Raw genomic sequence first — 24,972 nt, forward strand, 5'->3', positions numbered from 1 at the left:
TTCCCCCGTCTCATCTCCCTTTCTTTGGGATTCCCTGTTCCTTGAGACACAACAATATTGAAATTAGGCCAGTTAATAATCCTGTAATGGCTTCTAAGTATTTAAGTGCAAGGAAAAATTGTAGGTCTCTTAATTTAAATCAAGAGCTAGAAAAGGTTAAGCTTAGTGGGGAAGGCATGTTAAAAGCCAAGCTCGTCTGAAAGCTAGGCCTCTTGTGCCAGTTCGCCAAGTTGTGAATGTAAAAGGAAAAGTTCTTAAAGGACATTAAAAGTGCTACTCCAGTGAACACATGAATGATGAGAACACAAGGCAGCCTGATATGGTTTGGCTGTGTCTCCACCCAAATCTTGTCTTGAATTGCAGTTCCTATACTCCCCATGTGTCCTGGGAGGGACCCAGTGGAAGGTAATTGAATCATGGAGGCAGTTAACCCCCATGCTGTTCTCATGATAGTTCTCGCGAGATCTGATGGTTTTTTAATTTAATTTAATTTTATTTTATTTATTTATTTATTTTTGAGACGGAGTCTCGCTCTGCCGCCCAGGCTGGAGTGCAGTGGTGCAATCTCAGCTCACTGCAAGCTCCGCCTCCCAGGTTCATGCCATTCTCCCGCCTCAGCCTCCCAAGTAGCTGAGACTACCGGCGCCTGCCACCACGCCTGGCTAATTTTTTGATTTTTAGTAGAGATGGGGTTTCACTGTGTTAGCCAGGATGGTCTCCGTCTCCTGACCCCATGATCTGCCTGCCTTGCCCTCCCAAAGTGCTGGGATTACAGGCGTGAGCCATCCCGCCCGGCCAATATCTGATGGTTTTATAAGAGGCTTTTCCCCCTTTGCTCGGCACTTCTCCTTCCTGCTGCCTTGTGAAGAAGGTGCCTTGCTTTCCCCTCACCTTCTGCCATGATTGTAAGTTTCCTGAGACCTCCCCAACAATGCAGAACTCTGAGTCAATTAAACCTCTTTCCTTTATAAATTATCCAGTCTCGGGCATTTTTTCATAACAGCGTGAGAATGGACTAATAGCCTTATTGCTAATATGGAGAATATTTTAGTAGTCTGCCTAGAAAATCAAAGCAGCCATAACATTCCCTTAAGCCAAAACCTAATCCAGAGCAGTGCCCTCACTCTAATTCCACAAAGGCCGAGAGGAGATGAAGAAACTGCAGAAGAAAAGTTGGAAACTAGCCGAGGTTTGTTCATGGATTTTAAGGATAGAAGCTGCCTGGATAACATAAAAGTGCAAGATGAAGCAGCTAATGCTGATGTAGAAGGCTACAGCAAGCTTCCAGAAGATCTAGGTAAGATCATTGATGAAGATGGCTACATTAAACAGCAGATTTTCAGTGTAAATGAAACAGCCTTCTGTTGGATGAATATGCCATCTAGGACTTTAATAGCTAGAGAGGAGAAACCAATGCCTGGCCTCAAAACCTCAAAGGACAAACTGACTTTCTTGTTAGTGGATAATACAGCTGGTGACTTGAAGTGGAAACCAATGTTTGGCCATTCCAAAAATCCTAAGCCCCTTGAGAATTATACTAAATCTCTTCTACCTATGCTGTATAAATGGAAGAAGAAGCCTGGATGACAGAACATCTGTTTACAGCATGGTTTGCTGAATATTTTAGGCCCCCTATTAAGACCAACTGCTCAGAAAAAAAAAAAAAAAGATTCCTATCGAAATATTACTGTTTATTGACCATGCACCTGGTCACTCAAGAGCTCTGATGGAGATGTACAAGGAAGTTAATGTTAATTTTCATGGCTGCTAATACAGCATCTATTCTGTAGCCTGTGGATCAAGGAGTAATTTCAACTTTCAAGTCTTACTATTGAAGAAATACATCTTGTGAAGCTATAGTTGCCATAGATAGTGATTCCTCTGATGGATCTGGGCAAAGGCAATTGTAAACCTTCTGAAAAGGATTCACCATTCTAGATGCCATTGAGAACATTTGTGATTAATGGGAGAAGGTCAAAATACTGACATTAATAGGAGTTTGAAAGAAGCTCCTTCCACCCCTTATGGATAACTTTAGCGGGTTCAAGACATCAGTGGAGGAAGTAACTGCAGATGTGGTGGAAATTGCAAGAAAACTAGAATTAGAAGTGGAGCCTGAAGATGTGACTGAATTTGTATAATCTCATGAGAAAACATGAACCGATGAGGAGTTGCTCCTTATAGATGAGCAAAGAAAGTAGTTACTAGAGATGGAATCTACTTCTGATTGAAGATACTGTAAACATTGTTGAAATAACAACAAAGGATTTAGAATATCATGTAAATGTAATTGATAAAACAGTGGCAGGGTTTGAGAGGATTGATTCCCATCTTGAAAGATGTTCTACTGTGGGTAAAATGCTATCAAACAGCATTACATGCTGCAGAGAATTATTCCGTGAAAGGAAGAATCAGCCAATGTGGCAAACTTCATTGTTGTCTTGTTTTAAGAAATCATTACAGAGACCCCAACCTTCAGCAACCACAAGCCTGATCATTCGGCAGCCATCAACATGGAGGCAAGGTGTCCACCACTGAAGAGTAAAACTCTCTGAAGAGTCACATGATTGTTAGCATTTTTAGCAATAAAGTATTTTTATATTAAGGTATGTACATTGTTTCGACGTAATGCTTTTGCACACTTAATAGACTATAGTACAGTGTAAACATAACTTTTATATGCACTAGGAAACCAAAAACTTGTGTGACTTGCCTTATTGTGATATTTGCTTTATTTTAGTGATCTGGAATGGAACCCACTATATCTCTGAGGTATGCCTTTATGTGCTTAGAGACTTGTATTAATGCCTGAGTACCATGCTGGTTGGTATAGGACGTCAGACAGCGACACTAGAGTCCCAACTCATCTGGGTAGAAAGGACACCTACCACCCAACCAGGCTGATTGTCTGGGCCGGGGGGATTAGGAGAGCATTGAAATAGATACTGGAGGAGTCTTACTGATGAAGAACTGACAGTGAGTGAGTGGATGAGAGAGAGAGTGTGCATGTGTGTGTAGTAATTAAAGGCATATATTTTTCATTGTAGTTGGTCCATATAAAACTACCGTCTTCTCTTTTATATTTTTACTTAAGCCTGGCATATTAATTGATTAAGGCCGTGTGATTAATTGATGTCATTTATCAGACATTTACTGAGTATCAGCTGTATACCTTGCACCATGCTGGGTATTGAAGGCTCACAGACACAGGGAGAATAACAATAAGCAAGATACAGACTAAGTGACCTACAGGTATAGTGGTGGAGAGCTGGATGTTGGGGAAGTATCTAAGAAATTAGTTATCTTTATGTGGTTTTAAGGAGATTGAAGGGCCTCCAGTAAAATGAAATGAAAATGAAAAATAGCTACTTTATTTTGGAAGGTTAAAATTCAGGTTTACAGATCTATTTTTTTTCAAAGCTATAATCCGTGAGAACTGATCATAGGTTATAGGCTAGGAATTGAGAGTTCTAGAAGTGTAAGTCAGATCTAAGTGGCGTGGCTGATACAAATGGAATGCTGCTATGGTGGTATCAGGGAGTTTGCATGGTACCTCCCTTATCACCGCTAGCTTCACTGTCCATTGGCCTGTTGACCAAAATAAAGTTTCCTCAGCCACCACAATGTAAAATTGTTTGCTACATCTCTTGCTGGCCAAAAACTTTGATCCACTCTTTTGTTCCTGAAAGTATGAACTTTTCCACGTCAGTGTCATTCTATATCTTGTATGGTTCTAATTCTGAGTTTAACATTTTCTGTTCCTAGTGGTACAGAAAAGAAATGAGGTGTTTCAAACTCTGCAATGACTGTTAAATAATTCTAATACTTTTTCTCCCAGAATCCTTGACTGAAATTCCTCTTTATCTTTAACATTAACTTTTTACATCATTGACAATAGGGACAATCTTTACAGTAAAATAAAAACAGATGAGTAGTGGGCCGAGTGCGCTGGCTCACGCCTGTAATCCCAGCACTTTGGGAGGCCGAGGCGGTGGATCACCTGAGGTCAGGAGTTTGAGGCCGGCCTGGCAAACATGGCGAAAACTCGTCCCTACTAAAAATACAAAAACTAGCCGAGTGTGGTGCTGGGCACCTATAATCCCAGCTACTTGGGAGACTGAGGTGGGAGAATTGCTTGGAACTGGAAGGCAGAGGTTGCAGTGAGCCGAGATCACGCCACTGCACTCCAGCCTGGGTGACAGAGGGAGACTCCACCTCAGAAAAACAAACAAACAATAAAACAACTGGGTAGTGTATTTTGGCAAATAATTCTGTAATGAAAGCTGTTTTGTTACATGTGGTCAACAACTATGTCCAGAGAAAGCATGTATCATGAAGGATATGAATACTTTTTTTTTTTTTTTACCTTGTAATACATCTTTTTTGTTGTTTTTTGAGATGATTTAGTTAGTAGTTAAAATTCCATCGTAAAACAACTCTTTGAGATAAGGTGCACTTGAAGTAACACTTATTTCTCTTAATTTTCAGGAAGTGTTTGGATTGTGAGCTATTTCAGAACTGTTCTCAGGACTCATTATTTTAACATTTGGGAGAAACACAGCCAGAAGGTATTGTCTTTTGTCTCATTGCCCCACTTTTTAAAATGTTATCAAGCCTTTCCAATTGTAGAAAAGTACGACTGTTATGCCACATTTTGTTATTTTTCTTTAACTTTTAGATATGGATAAACTACCTTGCCATTTGTCACAAAGAAGGTTCTGTTTCAATTTTGGTAAATCAAAATTTTGTGTAAGCGAATAAAACATCTGGTTTAGAGTAAACCAGTTTTACCTATTTTAAACACTGAGGTATTTACATTTTACCTTACTACTATAGAACTATTTTAAAGAGTGTCTTGATTTGAAAATGAGTTACATAAAGTTCCTTTTTATATAAGACAGTGTGAAGTATACCTGAAACATTCAGGCAGTCTTAAAATTCTTCCTGCCTATGACAGCTCTACCTTCTAGTGTAGGGATCAGCTGCCATCTGCATTTGGATCAGTCTGTCATCAGGGTCCATGGACAGACTCAGCCAGGCCACCTGGTTTTGCCTCCGAACATCCATTTGCTAAATTCTCTCTTTGCATTATCATTTGTGGATAGATTGGTATAGCATAATAATTTCTCTGCTTGTAGGCCCAGAGTGTCAGGACATGTGACATATTACTAGGAAGGAAGGTTATGTTAAAATCATCTGTTGAGAAACTTACTCACTTTGTGCTTTGTCTTTTGTACCTTATCTTAGTCCATTTGAGCTGTTGTAACAAATACTATAGATGGGAGGCTTATAAACCACAGAGGTTTATTTCTCACAGTTCTGGAGGCTGGGAAGTCCAAGACCAAGGTGCCAACAGATTTAATGTCTAGTAAGGGCCTGTTCCTCGTAGATGGCTGGCTTCTCACTGTAACCTCACATGGGTGGAGGTGGCCAGAGAATTATTGGGACCTGTTTTATAAGGGTACTGATCCTGTTCATGAGGTCATTACCCTCATGATCTAATCACTTCCCAAAGGCCCTACCTCCAAACTACCCTCACATTGCAAATATGGTTTCAATTTATGAATTCTGGGGAGACACAACATTCAGGCCATAGCAGACCTCATAGACCACATATGGATATGCCAACCAATTTGACTAATGTCATTGGTGAACATAGTCTTCTTGATCTATATCCAAGGCATCCTTCTTAATGTTCAACCTTATACCTCATCTGTGTCTTGTGTTTTCCTTCTCAAAAACTTTTGCCAGCCGTCTTGCTTGGAATAGAAACAGATGAAGGAAGGATGCATAAATACATTTAATAAAATAATGTATTTGTTAAGATTGTAGTGAATTGTCCACCTTCTTTTACTATAAGACAGATGTAACTTTATTAGCTGAATATTCATGATTTTTATTCATATGAAATAATACAAAAATCAGTTTTTACCGATTTTCTTAATCACTGTCAAGCAGTGTGAATTTCTAGGGTTGGTTGAATATAGTCTTTTAATAAGTCTCCCCAGCATGCTGCATTGAACTTTTAAAATGGAAACTCTGTGTTTAAGATTATTGTTTATTGGCAAACCAGCATATTCTTCCTCTTCTTGTCGGTTACTGGGGAAAGGCAAAAGCAAATAAGAAATGTAAATAAGCAAATTAGGTCTGTGAAAGAACTTGTAAATGAACCCAAAAAATTAAATTTAAAATATACTTTATCAGTAAAATAAATTATATGATCAGAAACTGGATTTTATGGAATTTAGAGTTATCTTTTCAAATTAAAGATGAGAATGAACTATTATAAATATTTCGTATAAACATTCACACTTAGCTATAAAGATGGAAGTTATAATTTTAATGCTAATATGAATTATCAATTCATGAAAGGTTATATCTCAAAATTAAAGGTATATTTCAATAGAGTTGATGGTTATTCTTTCTTATTAAAAAGAAACTGCAAAGAAATTGAAAGTTTAGCTGAAGGATTAAATCGACAAATTCCCATGTATATTCAAGATAGGAATTAGTTTTAAGTAATTATTTTGAAAAGAAATCATAATGCATAAGGTCCTTTTAAGAAGCAGTTTCTTATTTTTATACAAAACCTCCTGAAGTGTAACTTCATGTAATCAAATAGACACCCTTATTTGCTAGCTTGATTGTTTTTTATGTAAGTATAGTCTGAGTAACTAGCACCCTACTCCAGAAGGCTTATTGTATTTGTGTATTTTCTAATCGATCCTGCCTCTCCCCAACAGGAATAGTCTTTGGCGTCCTTTACTGTAGGTTAGTTTTGCCTGTTTTAAACTATATGAAGTTGAAACCATGTTGTATGAACTCATTAGTGTCTTTTTTTTATCAACATTATGTCTGTAAGAGTCATCCATGTTGTGCATGTTATTTGTTTTTTCCCCCTAAATTGTCTATGTTCTATTCTATGATTATACCACCATTTATCCATTCCACTGTAAATGGACATTTAGTTTTCTTTCGAGTTTGTGGCTGCAAATAAGGCTGCTGTGAACTTTTTTGGATCTTTTGGTAGAGATAAGCCTTCATTTCTCATGAGTACAGTGTAAGCACGGGAGTGGAACTGCTGAGTGGTGGGGTGTGCATGTGTTTAGAGTAATAGGTACTTACAGTGCTTTTAAGAATATTTAGGAAATGTCAATCAGTGTGTCTTTTGTTAATGGTAGGTTTTATAATTAGAGAGACTTATTTTTCTTTGACTTAATGTAAATTCCAAAGTTGTTTCTTAGGAGTTATTTAAATTTTCCCGTCTATTAAAAAATAAGTTACGTACTTTCTGATTCCATTATAATATGTATTTGGCTCACAAAACCTGGGTTTGTTCTAACCCTAGTGAATGAAACTAGGACACAAAACCCTCCTCTATGTACTTATGATCATATGATTGAAATACTGAAAGTAGATTTTGAAGCAAATCAGACATAACATATATTGAAGGCTGTTTTTTATTAGTTGAATATTTGGACACCTCTTTGAATGTTTAAAGTAATAGATACTTTTGAGTTACAAAACACTTATTTCAGCATTCCTGACAAGTGTTTCTTGTGACCTTTGTGTTTTTATTATTCTGGTGATTAAAATTGATATTATTCATTCTAGCGTATAAGAATTTGAAAGATTAATCTTTTTCTACGTCTTTCCTGTAGAGCAGTGCTGTTCACTAGAACTATAATGTGAGTTACATTATGTAAGTTTAAATTTTAAATGTTAGAGTTTCTAGTAGCTATGGTTAAAAGTGGTGAAATTAATAATATATTTGATTTCACCTAGTATCTGCAAAATGTTATCCTTTCAATGAATAATCACTATAAAATTATGAGATATTTTGCATTCAAAAAGAATGTAAATCTGTACTGAATTTTTGAAAGCTGGTGTGTGTTTTGACTCACAGCTCTCTGAATTCTGACTAGTCATCTTTCAAGTGCACAGTAGCCACATGTGTCTAGTGGTTGCTGTATTAGACAGCACAGCTATAGAGTTACATTTTGGGTTTTTAAAAGACAGTGCTTTAGTAAAGTTCATGACTAGTTAAAATTACCCTTAAAAATCCAATAGAAAGGTGCCAGCCATGTCAAATGCTGAAGTACTATCTTTCAGTAAGTTTCAAACAGCCTATTTTTCCTTCTATTTTGGAATAAGTAGCATTTTCTTTGGTTGAACATCAGATAAATCAATTAGCCAGTGTTTAGGGGGCATGTTGAATGACAGATACATATCTTTAAACTATAAAATCAAAATCTGTAACTGTAGATTCATATCTTCCATCTTATTCCAGGTTCTGTTATACTAGGTAGAATTTTACTTTTAGGGGAAGTGTGTTTTTCTTTTGTTAAAAGCATGGCTGGCTTAATTGAGTGTGATAAATTGCTTTATGATATAACTCCACCATATTCAATAAAATAGGGAAGTTTACAAATAGTTTGTATGTGTACATATAGATGTGCCTATGACTTCTCATTACTTAGGATATTTAAAGGTTACCTAAATTTCAAGGGTTAATGTTTCTTCATGTTTTTTTTTTTTGCCAAATGGGATAAATCAAGACTATAAACCGTCTCACATTAATGTAGGTTTGATTTTGCCACCAAATTGGGTTTTAAAGCTTCTTGGTATTCAAAATTGGGAATGTGGATAAGGGACTATTGACCTGTGAAAACAGTCAATATGGAAACTTATTGTGGAGGGAATAGCCCTTTGAGAAATAAATGGCATAATCACACTTTAGTCCTTGTTTTGGTTCCCAGATCTGGGATACAGTGGTTGTTTTATAGCCCTACCCCCAACACATTTTTGATAATACTACCTCCACACTCTTAAATGAAATTGGTACTCTTTTTGACACTCAATTCTTATTGGGTAGTAAGAAAAGAAAATCATTCCTCTGCTTAAAAGCCTTCACGTCACTTGGTATAAAACTAAAGTCCTTGCATTAGCTGAAAAGGCATCTTCTCAGTGAAGCCCACCCTGGTGACCACACAATTCAAAATGGAAGCCTCATCTTTTTCCTCTCTCCTTTATGCTGTTCTCTTTTTCCAAGCATTTAACACCTTTAAAAATATAATGAAATATGTGTTTCTTTTTAAAGTATTGTTTATTTATTGTTTAATCTTTCTAAAATTGAGACTCCCTGAAGGCAAGAATTTCTGTTGCATTCATTACTAATAAATCTGAAGAAGCTAGTCTGAGGCCGAGCATCTAGAAGGAGGACATACCTGTTTATAGACTAATTATTTATTGAATTCATGGAGAATATACACATTTTTTTTTATTTCTGAAAATTTGCCTGTATAGGTTTTCTGGGGCAGGGAATATTTAAAGGAAATGAAAACAAAAATTGTAAGTTATAAGCATCACAGTATATTTGGATGATTTGAATAATTTGAAAGTAGTTTTTTTCATCAAACTGACATACACATCCCTTTGAAAGGTAATATGTAAATATGAAGTTTTCGAAAAATAGGGTTTATTATTATGGTCAGGTAATTTTTCTTATAGGTATAAATATGTGTTTTTTTCATTTGGATAATAAAATTATGTTGGTAATCAGTTTGAGAAGTACATTTATAAAAGATTTCTTCTGTTTCTTTAAAATATAGGAGACATACATTGTATTTTGGTATCTTAGTATAGATCAGGCAGAGCTCAAAAGGTTTTGGAAAGTAATTTTGTATACAGAAGTATAGATTGGCTTTCATTTTATACAGGTGGTGTCTAATTGCAGTTCTCGAAGTTTTGTTTTTAGGTCAACTACAATAAATGTTTTTAAAATAGTACAAAATTTAATTAAAAACATATCAAGTTATGGTATATGGTACCCTAGAATACATTCAAAGGGGACGTTATAATGTTTATTACATTGTAGGATAAGTATGAGATGATAAATGTGATCAAAGTCTTTCCTAAAAGTCTATTGGCAAGTTCTTGGTTTTATATTATACCTTTACATATTTAACATTTGATTGCAGTCAACCATAATTATGACTATGTCAGTAATCATTTTCATTGGAACAGGAAGAATTATGAGTTTTGGTTTCTTTGTTTTTCCACTGCCATTTTCCAAATTCAGGCTTTATTACTTTCTGATTATTAGATAGTTACTGCAGTAACTTTCTATTTGGTCTTTTGCCTTTTAGTTTTTATTACCCAATACATTCTACACAGCAAAGTAAAACTTTCTGAAGAAAATTATTATTACCCTGAACAAAGACCTCTGCTCACAAGATAAGACAAGTCCTATTTCTACGTGGTTCCTTGCATATCTCATGATCAAATATTTGGTTTGCCCCTTCCTTAAACATGTTTATTGCACATTTCTTATTCTGCCACATTATTTTTGCTATCTTCAGCTCAGATGTCTTTTGAACCCTACTAGTTTTCTTTTACCAAAAGGCCATCCATCCTGTGATTTGTGTGACCACTCGGATGGAAGGGAACATGTGCTCCCATCTACTTTCTCATAGTGGTTGGTGAATGCCATTCACACTGCCTTTATTTTTCATAGCGTTTCATTCATTGCTGCAGCAGAATTATAAAATTCTAGATGGAGGGGGTTGTATCTTTTATAAATTTGTGACTTACAAAGCACTCAACTTGATACCTCACACATACAGAGTGATAAATCAAAGTATTGGTGAAACAGAACTCCAGAGTATTTCCTGATATAATTTTAAAGCTTAGAAACGATCAAAAAAGATACAAGATCATCTTTATTATATTATGCAAGTTACTTATATTTGTGCAACATTTTTTTCATGTGCTTTGTATGAGGATGAAATGATAGCATGTATGTTAGAAATTTACAGGTTGCAAAGTGTGATATGGGTAATTATGACAGTACTCAGACTTTATTTCGTTGAATATGTACATTTCTTTGACTTAACTTACTGTGATATGTAGAATGCTCTTTTAATGTTCCTTACCTGAATAAGCAAAATTTATTTAATATGTTAGCTAAATAAATTTTGCTTATTATTTTGCTTATATCCTTATGTTACTATAGACTTAATATGCCTTGCTGTTCATCAAGAGAGAAAATACAAATGCTTTTGGTGAAAGTAATAAATTACCTGCCTAGAATGTAACAATTTCAAAGATAAAAGTTTTGTTAACTTCCCAAAATTTATCCTTAGTTTTTCATATTTAATTCACATTGGGGTAAAGTATATTTTTAAAAAAGAATCATTTCACAGATTTCCCTAAATTTCTTAAAGATAAACCCAACCTTTTCAATTCTATTTCTTAAGAGTATTTTTAAAATATTGCTAAATAGCCTGCCTGGCTAGTGGAGATTCTAAATGGGACTGAATTTGGGGATAATGACTTTTTTTAAATTTCATTAGGGCATGGTTCTCGTGCTAAGAACAGTATCTAAGAATGAAATAAGTTTCTGACTTTCAGAGATATCCCCCCACTCCAGAAAACTCCCAACATCTGAAGATCATGTATATCTGGGTAGTGGGTATAAATTTAGTTCACAGAAAGAAATGGTAAAAGGTTAAAGGAGGAAATGAGTTTCATAGAATCAGCAGCATAAACAAAGATGAATTCTGTAATCATACATAGACCCTGAACATTTGGGCTGACTGTGGTTTTATGTATTTAAACGCTGAGATGTTGGTGACATGGAGTAGTAGCAGAAACTGAATTTGGGAGGAGGAAACGATTATAGTTTCTCAATCTTCCTTACTATAACAAAATATGATGTGCAATTGGGATACCCTTTTGGCGACTGAATAGGTTGGGGAAGTTAACTTTATTGGCCACCCAGATTATGTGGGCAGTATACACAGCCCTTACTTTATTATCTAGGGCATAAAGTTTAAAGAATATTCAGCCTTTTTTTCCAGCGTGGGTTAAAAAATTATTGATATACTGGCTTTATTTATATCACAGACAAAAATTCTGAAAGACAGCCTGTTTATTGTCATAGAAATGGATATAACCTCACAAGGAATGTTATTAAAGTTACTTTTATAAGTGTTTTAAAAACATGGGCATGCAGTTTGTATTAATAGTGATACTCCTCTACTGAGTTACTACTAATTTGCCATTTTCACAGTAATTTCAGAAAATAAGAAACGTTAACATTATTATATTATTTAAATACTCCCATGGATTTCTATTAAGGATGAAAAACATCATTACAGTATTTGTTAGAAAGTCGTATACATCACGATGCCTGTAATCCCAGCACTTTGGGAGGCCGAGGCGGGTGAATCATGAGGTCAGGAGTTGGAGACCAGCCTGGCCAGCACAGTGAAACCTCGTCTCTACTAAAAATACAAAAAATTAGCCAGCCATGGTGGCGCACAACTGTAATCCCAGCTACTCAGGAGGCTGAGGCAGGAGAAATGCTTGAACCCGGGAGGAGGAAGTTGCAGTGAGCCAAGATCACGCCACTGCGCTCCAGCCTGGGCAACAGAGCAAGACTCTGTCTCAAAAAAAAAAAAAAAAAAGTCATATACAATTTAAACTTAGTCTGGTGACCACAGAAAGCTATTTTCTTAGCTTTTAAACCTTTTATTAGTGTAACCTCTCTTCGTCTTGGTTACTTTAATGTAAAATGAGAATTATACAGACTTTATTTTTAAAGCAACATTGTATGAAATGCATAAATGTGAACTATTTAAATTGGCTCAGGCATTTAGAATTGTTTCTGATAAACCTATCACATGAATACTACTTATTACCTTGTAAACTTGTATTTTAAAAGAAAACATTTATTTGAGATACAAGGATTCCTGTTTTCTCTTCAGAAAAGGCAGAGGTAATTGTTACTTTTTAAAAAAATTTTAAAACAAAGGGCATATTTCTCTTTTGCCTCTTGAGTGGGCATTAAGAGCAGCTACTGTCACAGCCACAGTTAAGTACAATACTATGGAAAATGATGGCTTTAGAATCCTAAGATCTATATTTGAGCCCTGCATCTTCACATATACTCTTAGTAAGTCATTTAACTTCAGTTTTTTGATCTGTAAGATGAGGATACATCTTACATCATAAGAATATTATGCAGAATAAATGAGGAAATACATAAAGTACATTGATATCAGTGTAATGCTATAGGAAGATAATGTGTTATGGACAATATTGTTAATTCTAATGTATTTTTCAAAAGAAAGAAAATAGGTTTTTGGATGATCACTGTTTTACTTAATCTCACGTCCTTCTAATTAGAACCTTTCTTCCACACATTTTTATTTTTATTTTTTATTTTCATTTACTTTTAAGAGTTTCCGCAAACCTCGGTCCATGCTTTTAGGATTCCTTTCAAGTTTGAACCACTTAACATCTGCCACCTACTGACCTAGTTCTTTCCACTTCCTCCAGCTCGCCTCTCCTCATACACACTTGCGTATTATGTTTGTTGGATGATTAACCTGTCTTTCATTTCATTTTTGCAAAGATCTAGATCAATACTGAGTTAGGAAAAACAGTTTCTGAATTTGTTTGAACTATAAAGCAAGGTGGTACATAGGAGTCAATAATAATATTCATTTTTTCCCCCCAGGAAAACAGTTTTCAGGAGAAACAATTAGTAAATTCCCACATGGACTTGCTTTCCTTTCATAGTATGGCTGTGATAGGTTTTAAAAGTGATTTCTGCCTACATATCCAGGTTTAAAAAAGTTTTCAGTATAAAGCATGAGTTTGGAAGTGACTCACCACATATGGAACTACTTCAAAATGCATGCCCCTTAACTACTATTTGAATTTTTATAGGTTTGTAGTTTTGCTGACTGCAAGAAAATAAAAGGCTCAGTGCCAGTTCTTACTGGGTCAGGATTTATTTTAAAGTACCAACATTTCCTCAGCTTTTTGATACTTAAAAAGTCCTAGAGATTTTCCTGCAAAAAGTTTTAACAGGCTTTATTCCAGTAAGGAAAATTCAGGGTGTTTATGCTGTGGTAGTAACAAAAGCAAGGGATTTGGTGAATTTGCAATAGAAATTGCCAGAATCTAGATTACCCTTGGAACATATTTTTATTTAAAGAGTCTAGTGGGGTCCAGCAAGGACTTGTAATTATGTTTGTATCTTTAGCATAGCTCTAGGAACAAGAAGTTTGATGAATGATTTATAAACAGATGGTTAATTTTTCATGAAATGATCAGGAGACCAGGTGACCAAGGCAATTGACCTGACGCTGTTGAGGTTTATTGAGGAGCGATTGTGGAATGCCTTACTGTGAAACACACTGACTTGAGTTTGAATCCCAGATTTACCCCTTAACTGAGAAAGTCACTCAACTTCTCTGAGCCTCATCTGTAAAATTGGATAATATCTATTTTATAAATAGTAATTAAGTGAGATAATGTTATGTCTTAGCAGTATTGTAACAGGTATTTACTTGTGTCTAATTAATAAAAGTTAATCATGATAACTGACAATAACCCACTCGATAATTGTTTTAAAACTTACATTCCATGTTGAAAGTCACCATTAGTGTATAGAAGTATATTTGAGGCGACTTAAAATCTTTAATAAACTGCATTTCAGCCAAAGTAGTGTTTATGGGTAAATGGATTGAAGTTGACACAGGCTGTGATGTGGTGGTTTTGAACAAGACCAGATAATCTAGGTATGAACCCCAACTCTGCCACTTACTTACTGTTGTTGACTATGGGCAAATCACCTTACCTCCCTAAGGCTCAGTGTTCTTATCTGTAAAATGGGAATAACTTCACAGAGATATTTGAGAATTACCACATAGGAATTAAGCCTGCGTTAAGCATTTAACGCAGTCCTGGCACATAGTATGCAGTATTTTTTTTTTTGAGACAGAGTCTCGCTCTGTTGCCCAGGCTGGAGTGCAGTGGAGCAATCTCGGCTCACTGCAAGCTCCGCCTCCCAGGTTCACGCCATTCTCCTGCCTCAGCCTCCTGAGTAGCTGGGACTACAGGCGCCCGCCACCACGCCCAGCTAATTTTTTTGTATTTTTAGTAGAAACAGGGTTTCACCATGTTAGCCAGGATGGTCTCGATCTCCTGACCTCGTGGTCTGCCTGCCTCGGCCTCCCAAAGTGCTGGGATTACAGGCGTGAGCCACTGCTCCCGGTGATCATTTTAATTTTTCAGCTTTCTCAGTGGCCCATTATTTAAAAGAACCATATTTGAAATCAAACAGACTACTTTATATTTTTGTACAATCATTTTTACATCACACACATCTTTTGGTCCTTCTGTGGCTTCAGACTTTTAATTCCAGTCTTAACTCACCCTTCTGCTGCGTCTCCTGCTTCATTTCGTGAATGTAGAGTGACCAGGGGAGAGCAGAAGGAAGCAAGGATTGGATCTGAGATCAGTAGACCTCTGTAGTCAACCTTACAATGAGCAGACATCCTCTCTGGACTGAAGTCCTTAGTTAAATTGTTTCAGTTACTGCTTTTTGAAGTTTTACCAACAGAATAACTTTTATGCCTTTGTTTACTATAAGAGAATATGGTGAGAAGCTTTTGAAGGAAATCCCTACTTTTTTTCAGTGACTTTGAACGGTTTTTTTTTTTTAGAGCCATCATTCATCCAAATGTTTTTTCAAAAATGACAGCTACTAAAACTACTGATAACTAAACAATTACTATATATTACAGATACTGTGTTAAGGATAGAGTTAGGTTTATCCTATAGGAAAGTTTTAAAAAATATCTTCTATTTTGGTCCTATTATGTCTACAGTAAGTTACTTTGTAGTAAAAGGAGTTTATTAGAATTTTCAAAGTTTTTAAGACTTTTATGATGAGGCAGTGTGTGGTTTGTTAGGTAGTTGTAGTGAGAATTTGAAGAGTTCTTGTTTCGGATAGTCATAGTTCTGGCTTTGTTATTAACGGCTTGGCTTTGAGTTAAAAATCAAAACCCTTTGACTCAAAATTACCCCTTTTGGTCAAACTATCACTGACCTACTTCCTTCCTCCACTTTGAACCTAGGATTACTTCAGAGATGAGTGGGAGCATCTCAGATGAATGATGGTGCCCTCCAAGCACCTTCCAGAGTGTGTACACATAGAAAGGGAATGTGGTGATCCTCCAAGCAGCTTCCAGAGTGTATACACATAGAAAGGGAATGTGGGGAACCTCTGAGCACCTTCCAGACTGTATACACATAGAGAGGGAATGTGGTGACCCTCCAGCTGCCTTCCAGAGTGTATACACATAGAAAGGGAATGTGGTGACCCTCCAACCGCCTTCCAGAGTGTATATACATAGAAGGGGAATGTGGTGATCCTCCGAGCGCCTTCCAGAGTGTATACACATAGAAAGGGAATGTGGTGACCCTCTGACTGCCTTCCAGAGTGTCCACACGTAGAAAGGGAATGTAGTGACCCTCCGACTGCCTTCTAGAGTGTCCACACATAGAAAGGGAATGTAGTGACCCTCCGAGCGCCTTCCAGAGTGTATACACATAGAAAGGGAATGTAGTGATCTATTTTAACTTAAATCATCATTTCCTGAATTTATTTGGCCTTGGGACCTCCCCTCTTCCCTCCTTACCACCCAACCTCGTCTGTCCCTCCTTCCATGTTTTCCTCCCTCTGAATGAGTACTTATCATTCTGTAGAACATTGTTAAGTATGTAGTCATTGGGAGCATAATTTTACCATTTAACTTATTAGAGCTCTATATTTGGACTGCCTTTGCTTTGGTAATATGTTTATTTTCAATTCTTAATTAAGAGGAAACCCTGTTTGTAACATATTATTCCTATGAGAAAATACGATTTCCATTGAAATATCTTGTTTCATTGTCATGTGACATGTTGTCTAAGCATGCAGCATGAAGAAAGGGAAAACACCTGACTTCTACCAGGTGAATCAATCCAACTTCGTGTTAGTTTGACTTAACCCATTGTGGGAAACTGTGTGAATATTCGTAAAAACTTCTCTGTGTTAATAAAAATGTAAGTAATAGAAGGCCTTACTACAAGTAACGTGACCAGTAAGGGTATATCTTCTTACTCAACAAAAAATTTGGAGTATTGGCAGTTAATGAATTGTCATATGATCTTATTAGTGTCCCACATGGTATTTTCTGTTTTCTACTCTGCCATCTTGAGTGACTTGGTGATGTCACTCTTCATGGTTGAAAGATGGCTATTTTCCCACATTTCCTTGTCACCTTCACTGGTCATAATTACATCATATACCCATGCCTAAGCCCTGCCTCTTATTATCAGAGTAGACATTATTTGTCCCTAGTGGCTTTACTTAATTGGGATTCACCTCTTGAGGGGAAGATGGTGAGTTTCTACAGGCGAATAAGGAAGAGGACAGTGTGTTTTTGAGGAGGTCACTGCAGTGTTTGTCATAGCTGGTGAGGATATGAGTTTTGTTCATCTCTGCAGACTCTCTGGTGAGATCACAAAATACAGACATGTTTATTATTTATTTATTTATTTGATTTCCTTTATTGGAGACAGGGACTCACTCTGTTGCCCAGGCTGGAGTGCAGTGGGGTTGGCATAGCTCACCACAGCCTCAGACTCCTGGGCTCAAGCGATCTCCTGCCTCAGCCTCTCAAAGCACTGGGATTATGGGTGTGAACTATGCACCCCACCCAGTCATATTTCTTGAGTGCCTACTGTATTTTGGTTATTCTTCTAAGTCCTAGGGATAGAACAGTGAACAAAAGAGAAAAAAAATTGCTAACCTCGTGGAGCTTACAGTTTATTGGTGAGATAGACAAATAAGATAAAGCAATTCAATTTATGGTATCTTATTAAGTGCTAAATAAAAATTGAAGCAAAGAGAGGAGAATGGAGGGTCTTGAGGGCAGGGGCAGGGGAGATGTCCATGAAGTTTTAGATGACACCCAGGGAAGGCCTAACCTGCAGGGTGACTTGAGTAGAGGCTGAGTCAGCATGGGAGCTAGTGATGCAGCCCTCTGGGGAGGAGAGTATTCCAGTCGAAGTTCCTGTGGCTGGAGTGGGGTGAGTGAGGGAGAGTCACAGGAGATGAGGTCAGAGGGGGAAGCCCCTAGAAAGTTTTAAGCAGAAGAGTGGCCCAATATCATGTTTCAGCAGAATCACTTCAGCAGTTGTGTTAAGTAGACCAAAGAGGTGTCAAAAACGGAAGCAAGGAAACCAGTGAGGAGGCCATTATAATAATTCAGGAGAGAAGATGACTTGAATGGGGACAGTAAGATGTAGCTGAATTCTGGATTCTGGATTCCAAGGTAAAGCCTGCAGAATTTGCTGAAAGATTGTATATGGGTGTGAGAGGAAGAGAGGCATCTCGGATGGCAGCCTGAACAATTGGAAGAATGGAGCTGATCTGAGATTAGGAATAACAGGGACTCGGTTATTGACATATTAAACTTGAAATGCTTGGAGACCTCCAAATGGGGATGTCAGATAAACACTTGTTTATATAAATACTTTTCAGACCAATGTATATTTTTTAAAAGAATGATATTGACCATTAATAATAGGAAATGACTTTTAAAAGAATATAATTTCAATAATAACAATAAAGAATAGGAAATAGAAAAATCAAGTGTTATATGGAGTGGATATTTTATGTTCCATTGAACAACACAGGGAAACACTGGAAGTAATTTTAAAATAGAGTACTCAAATAAACATTTGTACACTGTACATTTATTTAGTGCCTACATTAGTGTTAAAAATTGCATGCTAAATACATTTATTCTTTGAATCAGTGCCTGATTTTTCAGTCCCAAACCTTGTAAAAAATATACATACAAAAAGAAATACAACACAAGGACTAATGGTGTGGATTTAGTTTTATGTCTGTTTCCTCTGTAACATGAAGCAATGATCCTTCTAAAGGAAATGTGTTATTAAATAGGCGATTTTACCTCACTCCAACTTCCTCAGTATTGTGTAGCCTGTAGTTAATGTGCAAGCACATCATTAAAAAGAAATCCAAGCCCAGAGAAAGAATCAGTACAGTATATCTTACGTGAGTTCATCAGGGTGAATGGCTTCTCGCTCCCTTTCTTTTGAAGAGGAATTAGTGTAAGATGTCTTTTAACCAGATTATTGTACTCATTTGCATTTAACAAGAATGCAGCACATAGCTAAGATTTTCAATCCGTGTGCATTACATAAAATGCCAAAAAGCACCTTATAAAGTACCTTTCACATACTAGATACTCAGGAAGTATTTGGGTAGCAAATATGATTTAGAGTATCATTCACATTTCTAACTATTTAAAATATTTTTAAGTATTATGCTGCGTGCAGTGGTTATTGCTTAACAGTGTGTGCTCTACCTGTAGTGCAAGGTTGTTGAGAAAATTGAATTGTATTTTTTTTTTAAATAGAAGTACCGTGTAATAAATATAAAGAGTTATTTATTGTGCAAGTAAACTTTGCTCTTTAAGATGGATTAAGTATTTCTCATCACAGTTTTGGCTGTCATGGTGAATATATGATTGCTTGCCTGTGTGACCAAGTAGAGAGAAAAAGGCCTGTTTGGATTTAGAGGGAAAATGCATTTTGTTAAGAACCTGAAGTGTATTGAATTACTCCAGTTTACCTATTTCTCATGTTAAGTAATTTTTGCAAAATGACCATCTTTCATCAGACAGTTCTGAAGTTTGCAGTAATTAAGTAAGCAAGCATTTATGTTAGCTTTATTTGAGACCAAAGTGGTGGTAGATTGGAATTAGCCTCATTCTTTGATGGACCAAGCTATAAGTTTTTATCTGCCAGTCAGTTTTTCAATTCTTTTGAGTGTCTCTCTTTATATCCTCCTTTGGTTTTGTTTCTAACAAAGAGAATAAAGGAAATCTGTTACCTAACAGTTAACATTTGTTCGTGTGTGAAAATTTTTAAGATGCTTACCTAAACAAGATACTTGTCAAAGCTCTGATTTGCCACAGTATAGCCACTTATTTTCTATTATGTAACACTTGGTATAAACAGGAATGTATTTGAATTATGAGGCACAATATGAAAGTGATCTCCCAAGAACCTACCATCGAGCATAGAATCAGACTTAACTACCACTGCTGCATCTGTCGGTATATTGCTCTCCTTGCCCCTGGTGCCTTGCAACCGCTTTCTTCAATTTTGTGTTAATCATTTACTGTCTTTTAAATAATACTGGTTTTTACATTAATCTTTAAATAATATGTTACTTTATGTTTTTGTTTTGTGAAAATGGTAGCATTCTGTATGAAGTCTTCGGATACTTGCTGTTTCAAATTTTTTTTTAAATTTAGTTTTTGTGGGTACAAGTGTATATGTTCATGGGGTAAAGAGATGTTTTGATACAGGCATGCAATGTGAGGTAAGCACATCATGAAGAATGAGGTGTCCATCCCCTCAAGCATTTATACATTGAGTTGCAAACAATCCAGTTACACACTTTAAGGTTATTTAATATGTACAGTTATGAGACTTGCTTTTTCAACTCATATTGGTTTTTTGAAATTTATTTATACTGCTATATGTAGGTATAGTTCATTTATTTCCACTCCTGGGCAATAGTCCATTGTGTGTGTTTATTTCTTCCCCTCTGTGTGGACATTTGGATGGTTGCTGGGTCCTTTCATTTGTTTGTTTTTGTTTTGTTTTGTTTTTGATATCCCTATGTTGATATACTTACATACATATATAGGTGTACTTATATTTACACACATATGTATGACTATTATAAGCATTGCTGATGTCAACGTTCTTTTATGTGTGTTCTGAAGAAGATGTGCAAGACTCTAGGGTATATACCCAAGAGTAGATATGTAAAGAATGTTCAATCATATGAAATAATATGAAGTTGTTTCCAATGTTATCAGACCAGTTTACATTTCATTAATAATATATCAGAAGCTTCTGTTGAGCTACATCATTGCCAGATCTAAGAATTGTCAGACTTTTTAGCTTTTTCCAAATTAGTAGATATAAAGTGGCATCGTATTATGATCTTGATTTACTTTTCTGTGATAGCGAATGAGGCTGAACATCTTTTCATGTGTTTTTTCATCATTGGTGTATTATTTTATGAAATTCGTATTATGTCCTATGCCCATTATGTACTCAAAACTGTTTTTTATACATTTATATTTTACATATTTTTAATTTTAAAGTAACATACAGAAAAGTTACACGTACAATACAGTGGAACTTTTTTCCTCTGTTGACTTATTTCCCATGAATAAACAAGTGTGTGTTTCCACACACTTCCAAACACGTGCACATGTATGTTCACTGCAGCAGTTTCCACACACTTGTTTCTTCCACAAAGAAACAAGACTTTGTCCTAGAAACCGCAACAAAACCATCAAAATCATTGATCTTCACTACTATCTAATCCTCAGAGCTCATTCAGGTTTCCAAGTTGTCCCAATAATGTCCTTTTGAGCAAAAGGATGCAGTTTAGAATCACACTTTGTATTTTACTTGTCTCATCTTTTTGGTCTCCCTCGGTCTGTAACAGTTCTTCAGTCTTTGACTTGAAAGACATTGGCATATTAGAAGACCATGTCGGCCCGTAATTGTGTAGAATATCTTTTCCTTTAGGGTTGTCTTCTGTTTCCTCCTGGTTAGATCCATATTATGAATATTGAGCAGGAATATCACAGAAGTGATACTGTGTCTTCTCTTTGCATCCTAGGCGGTGGCATACAATTTCATTTTGACCCATTACTGTTGATTTTTCACTGGGATTACTTGATTAAGATGGTGTCTGCTAAGTTTATCTACTGTGAAATTACTCATTTTACCTCTGTAATTAATAATTATTTTGCATGCAGGTGCTTTGAAACTATGTAAAATCCCTTTCCTGATCACAGTTTTAGTTAATTTATTTGTATCGGTTTGTGCTTATGAGCATTACAGTGAGCTGTAATCCATTACTATTGTAACTTATTTTGGTGCTCATCTTATCCCTGATTTTGCCAGCAGGACCCCCTTCAGTATCTTTTTGACATGTCATCCCTTGATCATACTGATATCTCTAATTTCATTCCAATCCTATAGGCTTCAATTATATTTCCTTCCCTTTTTGTACCTCCTCTTACAGTGAGAAACCTGACTACCATGATCCTTAGTGTTACTTTATTTGATCATTCTCCCTGTATGTAGTCAATCTGCCATTTCTCCTGTCCCTCACCCTGCCCCTTAGTTTTACTTGAGCCTCAAAGCCCCTTTATATGGAAGCCGTTCTCACCCTACATTGATTTCTACATTGCACACCACAGTGCATCTTTTTGTGGACGCCCTTCTGCTCCAGCTTGGGCGTTGATACCCAGTGCTGGACCACTCCTGTGCAAGGACTTCTTTGTCATCCTGCTCACCTCAAACCACCCTTTTCTTAATTTATTGGATGCGAAATGGCATCTTATTGGTCTTGATTTGCTTTTCTGTGATTGCTAATAAGGTTAGACATCTTTTAATGTGATTATTCACCGTTAGTGTATTCTTTCTTGAATTGCGAGTTCATACCTTTTGTACATTATATACTTAAAACTTTACATTAAATACTTTTATGTCTTAAATTTTTTAAAATTTTAAAATAACACATACAATAACAAGTACAATACAGATCTAGAGCTTGAGCTCAGATTCCCCATACCACATCATTTCTTCCACTCCACAGTGACACCCACCTCAACCTGCTTGAGCTCTCTGACACCTCTTATTAGGGCTACCCCCTCTCTATTTTGCCCATTTTTAATTAAAATGTTATAGGACACACACACACACAAACACACACACATACTCTGGATGCCAAAGTTTTTTGTGTGTGTGCATGTGAGACAGAGTCTCTGTTTGTCACCCAGGCTGGAGTGCAGTGATGCGTTCTCAGCTCACTGCAACCTCCGCCTCCTGGGTTCAAGCAGTTCTCCTGCTTCAGCCTCCCTAGTAGCTGGGATTACAGGTGACTGCCACCACACCCAGCTAATTTTTGTATTATAGTAGAGACGGGGTTTCACCATGTTGGCCAGGCTGGTCTCGAACTCCTGACCTCAAATGATCTACCCACCTTGGCCTCCCAAAGTGCTGGGATTATAGGCGTGAGCCATAACACCAATCCCCAATTTTTTTGGCAGTGTGTTTTATGGTGTTGTTCATTTTTCATCTTCTGTTGTATTTTTGATGAATGAAGTTTTCAATTTTAATGCATTTGAATTTATTAATCTTAATGCTTTACATATAGTTAACCCTTTCTGTGTCTTAAGGAAACATTTCCTACTATGAGATCATAAAGATATCCTCTTATATTTTGTTTTAAAAATATTAAAGATGTGCCTTCTCTATTTAAAACTTTAATCCCTCTGGAATTTATTGTTTGTCTGTTAGACATCAAGAATCCACTTTTGCCTCCACAATGGGTAACCAGTTGTTTCAGCACTATTGAATGATGTCGCCCTTCTCTAGGGATCTAAAGTGTAACGTTTGTCAAATATTTTCTCTGTGTGATGGTCTACTTCCCCAGCAATCAATTTGTTTGTCTCTTTTCCAGGAGCGCACTAGCTTAATTATTAGAACTTTATGATACATTTTGGTATCTGGCAAGGCAAGTTTCCTACTATTTTCTTTTGGTGGTAGGATTTTTTCTCTTTCATGGGCTTTTGCTGCTCCATGCAAATTTTAGAATCAACTTATTAAACCTTTTACATTTTGATAGGCATTGCATTAAAAGCATTTGTTTAATTTGGGAAGAATTGCCATTTTACGATACTGAGTATTTATATAATAAACATAGTGTGTCATTCCATTTATTTGGATTATTTAGGTTTCGTTGTTAACGCCTTCCAATATATTTTATTTATATTGAACATGCAGTATTTACAAGTTACTTTTATTCCTAGGTATGCTTTGCTGTTGGATATTTTTTAAATGTTGTTTTCTGTTTGTTACTGGTGTATAAAAATACAGTTGATTTTTTTTAAAAAAAGTATTCTTATATTTAGCCAGAATTAATTGAATATTAACAAACTGTTCTGATAAATGTGACATAACTTCAAAAGCAAACAAGTAAGATTAGAGATCTAGGTTTTTACCCTGAAATTACTTTTGATGTTTTAAAAAGTATCAGGTGAATAGTCATTTTTATAGCTTTATTGAGATATAATTTACATACTATAAATTCACCTGTTTAAAGGGTTCACTTCTGTAGTTTTTATGTTCATATAGGTGTGTAACCAACACCAGTCTTTTTTTAGCAGTTTCATGATCTTAAAAGGAGCCCCACACCTGTTAGCTGTCACTCTTCCATTTCCATCCTTTCCCACCCCTGCCCTAGACAACCACTGATCTTTCTGTCTAGATTAATTTGCCTATTCTGTACATTCCATAGAAATGGGATCACATGTGATTTTTAGTGATTGGCTTCTTTCACTCAGCATAATAAAGTTTGACTATGTTGTAGCATGTGTCAGCACTTCATTCCTTTTTGTGACTAAATAATACATCATTGTATGGATTTATCACATTTTATCTACTTATCAGTGAATAGACATCAGGTTTTTATTTCCCTTCTGTTTATACACAGGAGTGGAATTCCTGGGTCATGTCATAACTTGATGTTGCTTTTTAAGGAACTATCTGTTCCCCTTAGTGGCTACACTGCATTTTACATTCCCACCAGTAGTGTATGAAGAAGGTGGATAGTCATCTTAATTCTACTTTTGCATTCTCCAAAGAGTGATTGTAATACATTAGGTTTATCTTAAAGTATGATTGTTATTTAAAATAATGAGAGAAGTGGGAGAGTATTTTACATCAGACTCATTTTTTTCTTCAACTTTTATTTTACGTTCTGGGGTACATGTGCAGGATGCGCAGGTTTTTTACATAGGTAAACATATGCCATGTGGTTTACTGCATAGATCAACCCATCACTTAGATATTAAGCCCAGCATCCATTAGCTATTCTTCCTGATGCTCTCCCTCCCCCCGCACCTCCCACCCAACAGGCCCAGTGTGTATTGTTCCCCAGAAGTGTGTCCGTATATTCTCCTCATTCAGCTCCCACTTTTAAGTGACAACATGCAG

The 24,972-nt window shown here is 36.2% G+C and overlaps 1 protein-coding gene across 7 annotated transcripts in view; it reads left to right on the forward strand.

Moving 5' to 3' along the window:
* Nucleotides 1-24,972, forward strand: part of NRIP1 (nuclear receptor interacting protein 1) — a 105,019-nt gene that overhangs the window by 18,214 nt on the left and 61,833 nt on the right. For 5 of the 7 annotated variants that reach the window (XM_055279305.2, XM_063640665.1, XM_063640663.1 and 2 more), the window contains exon 2: nt 4,489-4,568. The exons of the other annotated variants lie outside the window; for them this stretch is intronic. The gene's annotated coding sequence lies outside the window, so the exon portion shown is untranslated. The remainder of the gene's footprint in view (nt 1-4,488; nt 4,569-24,972) is intronic. 7 annotated transcript variants of the gene reach the window in all.

Source organism: Symphalangus syndactylus, chromosome 5 (assembly GCF_028878055.3).
Source record: "Symphalangus syndactylus isolate Jambi chromosome 5, NHGRI_mSymSyn1-v2.1_pri, whole genome shotgun sequence".
NCBI classification, from domain to species: domain Eukaryota; kingdom Metazoa; phylum Chordata; class Mammalia; order Primates; family Hylobatidae; genus Symphalangus; species Symphalangus syndactylus.